We start from the raw sequence: 15,343 nt of genomic DNA, 5'->3' as shown, positions 1-15,343 counted from the left end.
CAACTCCTCGAAGATTATTTTAACCCATAAATAGATCGCTTTAGCTTGCGCACTTTGGAACCATCTTGGGATTCATAGTATGCAGCTATTGCTAATAGAATCATAATTGATTTAAGCACGGCAACAGGTGAAAAAGTCTCCTCATAGTCGATTTCTTGCCTTTGGTGAAACCCTTTCGCTACTAGCCTTGCCTTATAGGTCTCTACCTTTCCATCAGAACCAATTTTCTTCTTGAAAAACCCATTTGTTCCCTATAGGTACAATACCTTCAGGTGGGTCAACAAGATCCCAAACTTGATTCTTATACATGGAATCAATCACGGATTTCATAGCATCAATCCATTTTGAAGAATCTATATCTGATATAGCTTCTTTATAGGTAAATGGATCATCTCCATGATCTACTTCTTCATGAGTAGACAACTCTTATTCTTCTTCATGAAGGAAACCATATCTCACTAGTGGGTGAGATACCCTGGTTGTTCTATGAGGAACAGCTGTAGATGTTTCATCAATAGGTATAGGTTGACTAGATGGATCTATATCCATCTGATCTGTTGGTTGGTCAGAATTCCCCAATTCTAACTTTATTTGCCTTCCTTTGCCTCCTTCTTGAATAAACTGTTGTTCAAGAAATATGGCATCTTTACTTATCACAACCTTTTGTGATGCAGGCAAATAAAAATAATATCCAAAACTATCTTTTAGATATCCAACAAATCGACCTTTTTCTGATATAGTTTCCAATTTATCAGTGTTCAGCTTTTTGATATAAGCTGGACAACCCCAAATCTTAGCATGCTTAAAAGTTGGTTTTCTTCCATGCCATATCTCATAAGGTGTGGAAGATACTGATTTAGATGGAATCCTATTCAGAATATGCAAAGCTGTTTCTAATGCAAATCCCTAAAAGGAGATTGGCATATCAGTATAGCTCATCATACTACGTACCATATCCAATAAGGTATGATTTCTCCTTTTAGATACACCATTCAGCTGTAGTGTTCCTGGAGGAGTCAGCTGGGAAACAATGTCGTGCTCTCTCAAGTATTCATCAAATTCAGTACTGAAGTATTCACCTCCACGATCTGATCGAAGAGCTTTAATACTTTTTCCTGCCTAATTTTCTACTTCAAATTTAAATTCTTTAAACTTTTCAAAGGATTCATATTTGTATTTCATCAAATACAAATACTCAAACCTTGATTTATCATCAGTAAAGGTAATAAAGTAATGAAAACCACCTTTAGCCATTTCTTTAAATGGACCACATGCATCACTATGTATTAGCTCCAAAATATTTTTAGCTCTTAGCCCTTCTCTTACAAAGGGTGATCTAGTCATTTTTCCCTGAAGGCAAGATTCACAAGTTAGAGTAGGCTTAGAGGCCAATGAGGATAAAATCCCCATTTTCTCTAGTTTTGCAATCCTATCTTCTGCAACATGACATAACCTTAAGTGCCAAATATATTTTGAACTTGAGTTGATTCTCATCATGGCATTGCATTCTTTTAGATTGCTTGCATTAAATTTGTTTTTGACATTATTATCTAGATAATAGAGTCCATCATGCATATAACCCAAACCAACATATTTATTTCCAAAATAAATATTGCAAACATCATTTATGAGCTGAAATTCATAACCATCTCTAGTCAAACTAGATATAGAAATGATGTTCTTAAAAGGCATTAGGTACATGCATAACCTTATTTAAATACAAAACATGTCCACACATGTATAAAGATTTAGATCCTATGGCTAAGGCTTCAACAGTTGAGCCATTACCAATCCGGAATGTAACATCTCGTTACTGTAAGCTTCTATTATTGGCTATACTCTAAACAGTTCCTATTCCTGTGCCCATAATTATGGTAGTGGAAACACTTTCTCTTTGCCTTTGTCAACTTTGGTCTTCCCTATCTATTTAGCTATTTACTTGGAAGGACCAGGAATCTGAGGTTTCTTTTTCTTATTGCCTTTCTTCTTATTGGACTTTCTAGTAGAAGAAGATGCAATCAAAGCTACCTCTTTTCCTTTATTGCTTGGCATATTCTTTTGGGCAATAACCAGCATGTTAAGTAAACTAGCCAAGGTGTATTCTTGCTTAGTCATATGGAAATTTGTTACAAAATTCCCAAAAGACTTAGGAAGGGACTGAAGGATCAAATTCTTCTGCAGTTGGAAATCTATGTTAAAGTCAAGATGTTCCAGCTGCTCAATCAGCCGAATCATCTTATGGACATGATCCCCAACATTCTGTCCCTCAGACATCCTCATGCGAAATAGCTGCCTAGCATTCCTATTGTGCTCACCATACAACTCTTGTAGGTGAAGGAGAATCTCACTCGCACTCTGCATGTTCTCATGCTGCTTCTGTAACTCATTACTCATAGAAGCAAGCATGTAACACTTAGCTTTCATATCATGCTCCTTCCACTTGTCCAAAGTTTCATGTTCCTCTTGACTGGCCTCTGGAGGTAAGGGACCAGGAATATTTGAGTCTAGAACATATCCTATATGTTTAAGGTTCAGGACAAGTTTCAAATTTCTTAGCCAATCAAATAAATTAGGTCCTGTCAACCTATTGCAATCAAGTATGCTTGCAAGGATGCTGGATGGTAGAGGTTGTTCTGTGCTCATTATTATCAAAAAATTAACTGCAGAAAATAACCGGATTAATTAGGAAATGTATCATGTAATCAACCAAAATAATTATGGTCTTTTAATCAAATTAGTCCTCCCACTAAATTCGAGAATCCTACACTTTCAAAGTAGAAAATGGAAATCCTAGTTGGATGGATTTCTAGTGGGTGATTCAATTCTTATAATTCTATTGATCATCCTTAGGTACATCCATTATTGGAATTACAATAAACTATAAGTGAGCAACTCCTTGCCCATCACATCTCATGTGAGGTTCAATCATTTACCTAGCCCCTAATGCTCAAAATCTCAAGTGCATCCATTATTGACTTATCTTGCATTAGTTAAGTTGATCCCATTGAGCCAGTACTTATGCAAATAATTTTAATGTCCTCAGGTACATCTAATATTGGCTACCAAACCATTTACATATTTACAACATCTCATGCTTAACAATTATTCTTAAGAAAATCTCTTAAATTAATTACATCTTATGCAAGTATTTAAAATTTCTTAAAATAATTGCTTCAATGGAGGGCCCATGTTATAATTACTTTAATTATACCATTTCCAACTTAATCATTTATTTGGAAGATTTTATGGTCGTCCTAATTACTATTAAGGTCTCACTTTGCACATTATCCAATTAGCATGAATATATCATTTGCTTGCATACGTTCTCATACATCTCATGCATTCATGGATAATAATGAAGGAGCAGAAGAATGAAAAATACAAGTTTATATCATTGAATTCAAAAATTTTCACCTAAGGTCACATGCATCATGCAAGATTTATTTTTATCTATTCGATTTCAATGATAAACAACATATTAAAACTCTTTTAATATGTTTTTGGATCTGTATTTGCCATTCAAGATTTTAAAATTAATCAGATTAATTTTAAAACCCTAGATTAGATCAAGAATAAGTGCACTAACCTCTTGATGCACTGCAGTGTGTTTCTCACATTTGGGATGCATCTTTAGGACACCAGACGTTGTCCCTCTAGCTTGTCCACACTAAGATCACCTATGGTAGCCCTTGAATAGCTTCTAAAGCTTTTTCTATTAATTAGAAAGTCAAGTTTTGCCTTTTAAGAGATTAAAGAGGTAAATAGGACACTAGAAATAATTTTTAGTAATTTTAATTCAAGAGATTGTTTGCTAATCTCTTGGAATTGATGAGAGATGAAGAAGAAGAGAGAATGGGAGCCTCAAGGGTGGCAGCACAAAGGGAGGCAGCAGCTGGTTATAATTTTTCTTTTCATAAAAACACTTATATAGCTAGGTCACCACTTAAAACCCTTGCCACATGTCACCTTCTGATTGGCTCTAGGTTTAATTGACCCAATCACATTGTGCCAAGTGTCAAACCTATATTTAATCTTATTTTTAATCATCTTACATGATTAAATGACATTTGGAAAGCTTATGTGTAATGCCATGTGTCACCATCTCATGGTGCCATATGTCACCCTGTGAAATGACCAAAATGCCCCTGTGTTTTAATTTTGAGTTCTCAACTCAAAATAATTATTTCTCTTCTTATAATCAATTTATATCAAATATAAATAAATTAATTAATCTCTATTAATTAATTTCTCGTTAATTAAAATTATATTTAAACACTTTAAATATAAATTTAACTTATACTATACATCCAATAACCTAGATTTGGTTTCAAGTCATGCTAGGGACTTCGCAATCTAATTGTAAACCAAACCTATTTAATTAATCAATTAAACTCTTTAATTAATTAATTAAATCATATTTAATTTGGTGATTACTTGTGTATGTGTGTGACTTACTAGGCTCATCACTAATTGACAATGAGACATGATATCAACTCTTAATATCATCAGAACTCTTTCTTACCATAAATGATTTCTCTATATCATTTTATGCCCCTCACAGACCATGGTTAACACCTAGCATAGCATGCCATGGCCACCCAATCAGTAATAAGGTTTACCTTAAATGAACTTATAATCATATGTTACCATGCACTAGAATCTCTCAGTTACAAAATCCCAATTCAAGCTGGAGTCATGGTTTATGTCAAACCCCATTTGCTATGAATATTATGTTCTCTTTTAATTCCAGTTCTTAATTAAAAAGATTTTCTCATTAGAAACTCTTTTTTGATTAAATCTATCTGTCCTGGCCAGGAACTTGAAACATCAAGAACAATTAAATGAACATAGGATTTTATCCCTATTTACTTTGTCACACCTTACCCTTCCATAAGGCATAACATGATCCCGTAGTACACTTAATGAATAACCAAACTTCATCTACTAATAATTCATTAAATATGCTACAAGGGATTTTAAACCTTTTCTTATTTCTTTTTACAGTGGTGAGCACTTTTGACAGGTGTAAAAAAATTTTTATCTGAAGTGAACCAACTAACAAATCTGAAGTAGCAATAATTTCTGTAAAAATTTTAGCAGAGTGCCATCTGTATTTTGAATAAAACAGTTCTTCAAAAAAATGTAAAAAAAACACTTTCAATATATTTCTTCAATCCCAAACTATAATAACAGTTCAACACAATAAATTTCTCAACATTTGTCAACTCAATTCAACAACAATTTGTCAGTGTTTCCAAAAGCTGAGATAAGAAAAATATGTCACAATATTTTTACAGGCCAAAATAATTTACAATTTTAGTTTACAACGGCTAAAGACCAAGTATAATATATACATATAGAGCACATATATTACAATAAAAATTACAAAATATGGTATTCTCAATATACCCGGTGAAATCTCAAAATATAGTACAAGTAGCCTACTCTACTGCGTTGTTCGTCTGTCTACTTGTGACATTAATGAAAAAGCTATCGCTGAGTAAAATTTACTCAGTGGTGCACAATAAAAATTTAAAATGCGGTATATAAAACTTTTATTGACAATTTACAATTCAAACAATTCACAATTTTTCAAAGCTCACATAACACAAATTCGATCAAACAATTGAATAACACAACTTAGGTCATGACACAAACTTTTCAAACATGCCGTGTTGTACACCACGACAAGACATACTCACCCCAATAATCAAAATTAATGAGAGAGGTAGCTAGCTAGATAATGAACATCCATACTCACCTCAGACTGACAAGTCAAAGAGGGAGGAATATAGTCATACTCACCCCATAAATGGAGGAGGAACATAGTAATTGTCATGCCAAGTGTGAATCAAAACAATTCCAAATCACAATTTTTAATTATTTCATACAAACCACAAATCACATTTTAACTCAAAATTTCTATTTGCAAAGTAGGCAACACAATAATTTCCAAATAATATTCCCAAAGCTAAAACAATAAAAAATTATTCATAACTCATTTCTCCAAATAAATTTTCTGGTAAAAGCAATGAATATAAAAAATATTGCGCACAAACCTCGGATGAGTCGCCTCTTGGCCTTGACTCAATGTTCCTTATGCTCTTCAATATCCTTTTCAACTGAAACACACAATTTAAGGTGTTTCAGTACTCAGTTAAATTGTTTCTAATCATAAAGTTCCATAATTAAATTTTTTTAATTTTATTATTTTCCTTAGTCAACCTATAATGTTGACCCTTGATGCACTCTAGGTGAATTAGGTTTAATGTTACCAATATGTCACATTTTGTATTTCAATATGCTACCAATATAGTGCAATTTACCATTTTTACAAGTTGGCATTCATTGCCAAATTATTTCAAGCATCATTGTATGTAAATGTCAAGTTCTCAATTTTTGTGTGCTAGATTGGTCTAGCTTAAAGTCCTATTTCTCTTGGTTTTTAGCTTCTGGTCAAAGAAGTAAAATTGTAGCTCTATGTCTTATTGCACTTGGGGCAAAATTTCAGGTCATTCTGAGTTGTATAGACCAAGATATGGTCAATTTACTAAAGCTGGACAGATTGCACCTTTAGTGCAAAATTTGGTCAATTTTAGGTCACATTTAGTTCTGGCAGTTTTGGTACCCGAACTTATGCAAGCTATTTGACTTGGTTCTGGTCATTTCTGGGTTTTGGTGTCTTCATAAGAATTGTAGCTCTATATCTAATCTATCCATGGTAAAAATTTTAGGTCAATTAGACCTATTTTGTGTGAGTTATGGTCATCCTAATGACTACTGTTCATATGGTCAAAAATCTGGGTTTGCAAAGTTGCCATTTCGGATTTGGTCATTTTTAAGGTCAGTTTCTAGGTAGAATTTTGGCAACATTTCTACATGAAAGTTGGCCTATTTGGTGTCTAGTTTCACCCCCCATTAGCCTCATACAAATTGGATTCATAATTTTGCACTTATGATAAAATTATGTGCTGCCAACATACACAACATGCATTTGAACATCACACTTCCAATTTTGACAATCCTCCTCCTTCCAATACTTCAATATTCAATCAATGGCACTTCTATATATATTGTACACAATTCCAGAAAACATTTTGGTTAGAACACTCAAGTGCTCAATGCACACAATATACCATTCAAGTTCAACATTCACTTCCACCAAAATTCAACATATCTCAATATCAATATTACACATACACTTCTATATACTCATACCTCAATATCAATTACACATGCTGCCCACAATTTAACACTATCATATTTCATTAATAAACTTCATATTCACACACACAAATTCATGATATTATGGGCTGTCAAACATGGCAGTTTGCCAAAGCATCAAGGTCCCATTTCAAACCCTTAATTCAAGCACTAACATAAATATACTTGGATATTAACTTACTACAACTTCTATTTGAGTTATTCAACCTTAATTCCCATCCATTAAATATAAGAATAAGTCACTAACCATGCATTTCCATGGCTACCAAAACTAAGGTTCACCAATACTCAATCATTTCCTCAATTTTTCTTAGCAATTCAACTTACCCAAAGCTCAACACAAGGATTAGTGAAGGAAAATGGAAAAATTAAGCACTATCCTTTATTTGGAGTTTGCTAAACCTCACCAAAACTTCTTCTTTTTGCTGCCTTTTGCCCATGATGTGTAGACAACCTTTAATGAAGAGCTCTTGAAGAAACTAGGGCTTGATCATGGAGGATTGGAGCTTCATGCATGAATGGCCATGGAGTTTCTTCAATGGAGGCTCACGGCTGGTTTTTTCCTAATGTAGAAGATGAATGTTTTTGTTGTCCCAAGTTGTTTTATAGGTGTCCAAGGATTGAGTTAGTGGAGCACTAACTTATAATTAAATGTTTAATTATTTCAAGTTCCATTATTTACACATTTATCTCTCCTTTTTCACTATTTACATAATGTATAACAATTTAATTTTTCATGATATTTCTAAAGTGTAATATCATTTATTTTTAATGGACATTGAGGTCAAAAGGCAACTCTAGGTGTCAAATGACTAAAATGCCCCACTTCGGGTTATATTCCCGATTTTTCGGTAACACCGATTTTTGTCAGTTTCTCGATTTCTCATTTTTCTTTGTACTAATTACTTAATTTTTCTTTGACATTTCTAATGTCATTTATACTTCAATAGATGTTTATTTAAGTCTTAAAAATATTTTCCAGGGTTCCAAGTGATCCAAGGCTAGTCAACGGTCCACGCTGTAACTTCCCAGTGCGGTCATCCATCGCTACGGTTTTCGGCTCGTTTAACTTGGTTACATTTCCTTGCTATTATTTTTCTTTTGTTTTTCTTATATTTTCCTTTCTTGTATTTCATTATTTTATGTCTCCTCACTAACATTTAAATATAGTTCTAGGCATCCTAACTGTCTGGATAGACACTAGTCACTGGAACAATAGAACGCACTACCGAACATAGGGGTATTACATACTTAGAGGAACAGATTCCATCTTGATCAACACCTACCTCCATATATAACTAGTAGGAGCCAACACATGCCCATATACCCATACACAGTACAAGTATAAAAGCAGTATCAAACTCAAATCACCTATATACAAGATAACTGTGCTATCTTAGGTCTAAAATTATATGCACTGATATGATTTATGACAATACACTGACAAGAGTAAACTCCATGTGCTTGTCATAAGTGTCACTGGTTCGACCTACTTATCATGTATAAGTGCTTATCATGTTTGTCATATGGCATGAGACTCACCATTCCATCTTATTTATATCTCATATAAATAACTTGGAAACAAATATGAATACAATCTTTCTGGATAAGTCATGTCCATATTGTGAAGTATCCTCGATTGTGAACCTATTTACGATATTTTGTACTAAAAATACTGTCACTCATATTCTTAACAACTTAAGAATAGAATTTCTAACAAAATATCAATGGACCTTTTCTATTACACATAAATATATTATGTAAACGGAAAAGTTGAAATGCCTTTTATTAATAAAAACATGTACAAGATACATACTAAATGATATGCTCTAGGGCATATTACTAACAATCTCCCACTAGCACTAGAGCCATTCATTACAATATCTTAGACCCATTTTCTCAAGATGTCGGTCTAACTGAGTCTGTGACATAGGCTTAGTGAATGGATCAGCTGGATTTTCAGTTGATGCTATTTTCTGCATGGCTACATCGCCTCATCCAACTATTTCTCTGATAATGTGGTAGCGTTTTTCTATGTGTTTGGATTTCTGGTGAGACCGGGGTTCCTTAGCCTATATGACTGCTCCATTGTTGTCACAGTGTAGTGGAATTGCTAACTCAATGGAAGGAACTACTGCAAGTTCTGTCACGAACTTCTTTATCTAAATAGCTTCCTTTGCAGCATCGGATGCAGCAATATACTCAGCCTCGGTAGTGGAATCTGCAGTCGTGCTCTGTTTGGAACTCTTCCAACTGACTGAACCTCCATTACAAATAAACACATACCCAGAGGAATACTTTCTATCATCGATATCTGATTGGAAATCAGAATCAGTATAACCATCCAATTGCAAGTCTTCACCTCCATAGATCAAGAATAAATCCTTAATTCTTCTCAAGTACTTAAGAATATTCTTGATAGCTATCCAGTGTTCCAAACCTAGATTGGATTAATACTTGCTAGTCAAACTAACAGCATATGCGATATCCGGCCTAGTACACAACATTGCATATATTAAACTTCTAATAGTCTAAGCATATGGAATCCTGGCCATTTTATCTCTTTCTTCAGGTGTCTTTGGAGACATCTCTTTAGATAGGTGGATACCATGTCTCACTGGTAACAATCCTCTGTTGAAATCAAGCATGTTAAACCTCTTTAATACCTTTTCCAAGTATAGACTTTGGGATAAACCAATTATTCTTTTCACTCTATCTCTATATATGCAAATCCCAAGAATATAGGTTGCCTCCCCTAAGTGTTTCATGGAGAATGTATTGGACAACCATACCTTTACAGTTGTCAACATACTTGTGTCATTACCCATCAACAGTATGTCATCCACATATAAGATAAGGAAAGTGAAAGCACTATCACTAACCTTCTTATATACACATAGCTCATCCTCATTTTTGTTAAAACCAAATGATTTAATGGCTTCATCAAAACAGATGTTCCAACTCCTCGAAGCTTGTTTCATCAATAGGTGTAGGTTGACTAGATAGATCTATATCCATCTGATCTGTTGGTTTGTCAGAATTCTCCAATTCCAACTCTATTTGCCTTCCTTTGCCTCTTTCTTGAACAAACTGTTGTTCAAGAAATGTAGCATTTCTACTTATCACAACCTTTTGTAATGTAGGCAAACAAAAATAATATCCAAAACTATCTTTTGGATATACAACAAATTGACCCTTTTCTGATTTGGTTTCCAATTTATCAGTGTTCAGCTTTTTTTTTATATAAACTGGACAACCCTAAATCTTAACATGTTTAAGACTTGGTTTTCTTCCATGCCATATCTCATAAGGTGTGGAAGATACTGATTTTGATGAAATCCTATTCAGAATATACAAAGCTGATTCTAATGCAAATCCCTAAAAGGAGATTGGCATATCAATATATTTCATCATACTACGTACCATATCCAATAAGGTATGATTTCTCCTTTTACATACACCATTCAGCTGTGGTGTTCCTGGAGGAGTCAGCTGAGAAACAATGCCGTGCTCTCTCAAGTATTCATTGTCACACCCTACCCCTCTGTAAGGCATAACATGATCCCGTAGTATACCTAATGAATTACCAACTCCGTCTACTGATAATCCATTAAATACACTACAAGGGATTTTAAAAACTTTTCTTACTTCTTTTACAGTGGTGAGCACTATTTACAGGTGTGAAAGACTTTGGTGAATTGAAGTGAAACAACTAACTCATTTGATTTATTTGGAATATCTGTAAAAATTTTGGCAAGGTGCCATTTGTATTTTGGACAAAACAGTTCTTCAAAAACTCAGAAAAGCACTTCAATATATTTTCAAATCTCAACTCCAACATTTTTATCAACACAACACATTTCTCAAGTCAAATCCACAGTGATTTTCAAAGACTAAGATACAAAGATATAACACAATTTTTACAAGCCAAATAACTCATAATTATTTTACAACTTTATCAGACAACTTAAATTTACAATCGCTCAAAACCAAGAACAAAATATACATACAGTGAATATACATTACAAGACAAAATGCCACATGTGGTATACTCACTATATCCAAAATCTCTCTCATTGGCGATACTAGCGACCTAGCTCGCCTGTCTGCTCTCTCTACTGCGACAAAGAATAAAGCTATCATTTGAGACAATGTCTCAGTGGTGCAAAAAATTTACCACATACAAACATTAAATCACAATTTATAAATCATATCAAGAGTGGATACTTAAAACCATAGTTAAATTCAAGACAATAAATGTCAACAAGAATTTAAACTCCATTTGTTAATATCACAATAATTTTCAATAAGTCAGATCATGGTTGAATTCAATAGATGATATGTCAATAAGAGTTTAAATCAATTTCACAATCTCACAATACATAATAACACAATTCGATCAAATAATCAAGAATACAAGGTTGCCAATCTATAACACAATTTAGGCCATGACACAATTTTTCCATATATGCCGTGTTGTACACCACGACAAGACATGCTCACCCCAATAATCGAAATCAATGAGGAGGAAGCTAGCTATATAATGAGAACTCATCCATACTCACCTCGGTGGGAAGTCAAAGAGGGAGGAACATAATCATACTCACCCTGCACTAATAAGTCAAAGAGGGAGGAATAATCACACTCACCCCATTAATGGAGGAGGAACATATTATCAGTGTCATGCCAATTGTGAGTCAAAACAATTCCAAACATTTTATTCAAATGATCCGTAAGAATCCAATAAATTTCCAAAGTTATAATTTCATTCACAAAATGGCAACACAATTCGTAATTCACTTCAATTTCCACAAAACCATTTATTGCTTTTCAATCAATAAGTATCCATCAAATACCATTCAAACAATTTTTCACAGTTTCAAACCATTCACAATGTTTTTCAATCAATAAGTGTCCACCAAACACATTTCCACAATTTAAAACAATGATATGCAAATAGTCAATATTTATTTCCATTGAAAATAATTCAAAAGAAACAGTTGTTGTGCACAAACACAATTTAAAACAATAATATACAAATAGTCAATATTTATTTCAATTGAAAATTCAAGAGAAATAGTTGTTGTGCACAAACCTCTGATATTTGTCTCCTGGTCTTGACTCAGTATTTCTTTCCCTTTTGCTGAGTCCTTGTTAACTGAGAAACACAATTTGAAGTGTTTCAGTACCAAATTAAACTGTCTCTATCGATGGGGTTTGGTAAATAATGCACTGAACTCAATTATTCGCTTAATCACCTAATATACCGACCCTCGATGCGTTTTAGGTAAATTAGGTTTTAGTGTCGTTAATATGTCACACTCGATAGGGTTTTTGGTTTGGTATGTTTTACCAAAGTCATTTCCTCGCTTAGTGCATTTTAATGCAAATTGCTGGATTCCGGAACACTGGTTTGACCTAACCGGACGATCTAGTTCCCTCGGTTTTCGGGTCTCGGTCGAAACTACAAACTTGTAGATCTAGGTCTTATTGCACGCGGTGCAAAATTTCAGGTCAATCCGAGTTAAGTAGACCAAGTTATGGTCATTACACTATTGCTGGTCAAGTGGTACCATTTTAGGTCAATTTTAGGTCAAATTGGTCAATTCTGGTTCGGCCAGTTTTTGGACCCGAACTTGTGCAAGTTGTTTGACTTGCTTATGGTCATTTCTGGGATTTGGTGTCTTCATAAGACTTGTAGGTATGGGTCTTAACTATTCTTGGTCAAAATTTCAGGTCAATTGGACCTGGTTTGAGTGAGTTATGGCCTAAACACTCACTGCTGCCCAATTGGTCATTTTTCAGGTCCTAATTGCACCTAATCCGAATTGGTCAAATTTTTAGGTCACCTTGCAAGCAGAATTTTGGCATGGTTTCTCAATGAAAGTTGGCACATTTTGTGCCTAGTTTCACCTCAAATTGGTCTCATACTAATTGAGGTTACACATTCAAGGTTATAGGCCAAAATATACACTGCCCTTAATATGCATTACACACACTTACCTTTGCAAGGTTTACTTCCATACCCTACCAAACTGTTTTGGCACATTACCAACAACATTTTCTACATAACATTAGCATTATTTTGGGCAGATTCCAATCACCCTCAACACACCAAATATCATTCACAATTACAATTTCTAAGTACCATTACAAACACACCTAAACATTACAAACTTTACATACACTTTACAATGTAAATTGACATACATATCATCAATCCTTCTAGGTCAATATGCTGCCCACACTCCCTTCAATATACACCATTATTCAAGTGTCCACAAGCTGCCACAATTCATTCATCAACATCACATTGCCGTACCATATGCCAATTCCCATCAAAGTGCATCATTCACCATATATACATGCATTAAATCACTAGGTTACTAAATCACCATGATTAACATTATTTCTCATCAATTATATACACAAATACCTCATCAAAAACGTGACCCATGGCTGTCCAAAATGGCAACAACAATAACCCTTCAAACTCAAAATTTTCCTTCACCAAACCAATACCCATAACATGCATAAAAACTTTAACAAAGGATTTCTCAAAAATGCAAACTTACCTTTATTTGTAACTTGCTAAACCTTCACCAAACTTCTCAAAATTAGTATCAATATCTTCCTTGTGGTGTGTAGACCATTTTTCATGAAAGAACCTAAGAGAATGGAGTTGAAATGGAGAGAGGAAATGAAGCTCAAAGAAAACGTCAATGGAGTTTCAAGGTTTCTTCAATTCGGCCATTTGAGAGAATTTTGAGGAAGATGGAATTTCAGATGGTGAGTGGACCATATCAGCCATATTTCAATGATAAATTAATCCTATAGTGGTCCACTAACTAAAATTAAAACATATTATAAGTTAACTTTCAATTAATCCACATTTAACCCATTATTTCCACTATTTATTTTAGGTACCATCAAATTAATTTTTCATTTCATTTTCTAAGTGTAATACTATTTATTTTTAATGGACATTTAGGTCAAAAGACAATTCGTTATGTCAAATGACCCTAATGCCCTCTGTTCGGTGGCTTTTCCGATTTTTCAGAATAATCGTATTTTGTCTGCTTTTTCGATTTTTCACTTTTCTTTGTACTAATTATTTAATTTTTCTTTGATATTTCTAATGATATTTATTCTTCAACAAGGGTCTATTTATGTCCCAAAAATGTTTTCCGTGGTTCCGCAGTCCAGGCGACCAACGGTCCACGCCGTGACTTTCCCAAAGATCACCCATCGTTAGGTTTCCATACTGCTTAACTTGATCACATTTCTTTGCAATCATTTTTCCTTTGTTTTTCTTGTACTTTCTTTTCTTTTATTTCATTATTTTATGTCTCCTCACTCTCATTGAAGTGTGGTTCTAGGCATCCTAGCTGTCCGGACAACACTGGTCACTGGAGCAGCAGAACGCACTACCGAACTTAGGGGTGTTACATTCATCAAATTCAGTACTGAAGTATTCACCTCCACAATCTGATCGAAGAGCTTTAGTACTTTTTCCTGTTTGATTTTCTACTTTAGATTTAAATTCTTTAAACTTTTCAAAGTGTCGACACCATATTTTGGCCGATCCCCAGAATCAATAAACATTGAAATCGATCCCCAGAATCAATAAACCTTGAAACCGATCCCCAGAATCAATAAACCTTAAAACCGATCCCCAGAATCAATAAACTTTGAAACAGATCCCCAATACCAAGTATCCCTTTGACTATTAAATCACTCACCGATCTCTCAAACCCATTGTCGAATCTCCGGACCAGTCAAGTATATTCCTGATCTCTGTTGACAAACGAAATGAACTGACACTAGATCTTTTCTTACCAGTTTTATTGCCGATCTCCCTTTCAAAAGTTTAAGAATAATCAAAGGTTCCGTTCCGGTTTAAGGATGATTCCGATCTTAAATGTTCAAGCCAAATTTCTAATTTTAATCAAGTTCCGTTTAGCGTTGGTTCTCTACCGATCTTATGCTCATTGTGTTTTCCGATCTCTCACACTTGGGTTGATAATCACTTTCAGTTATTTCAAGATACTCAAACAATCAAGTGTTTAATAATTTAGAAATTTTCCGATCACAACCATTCATCGAACAAAAGAGGCAT

Source organism: Hevea brasiliensis, chromosome 9 (genome assembly GCF_030052815.1).
Source record: "Hevea brasiliensis isolate MT/VB/25A 57/8 chromosome 9, ASM3005281v1, whole genome shotgun sequence".
NCBI classification, from domain to species: Eukaryota; Viridiplantae; Streptophyta; class Magnoliopsida; order Malpighiales; family Euphorbiaceae; genus Hevea; species Hevea brasiliensis.
Note: the sequence above shows the minus strand (reverse complement) of the source record.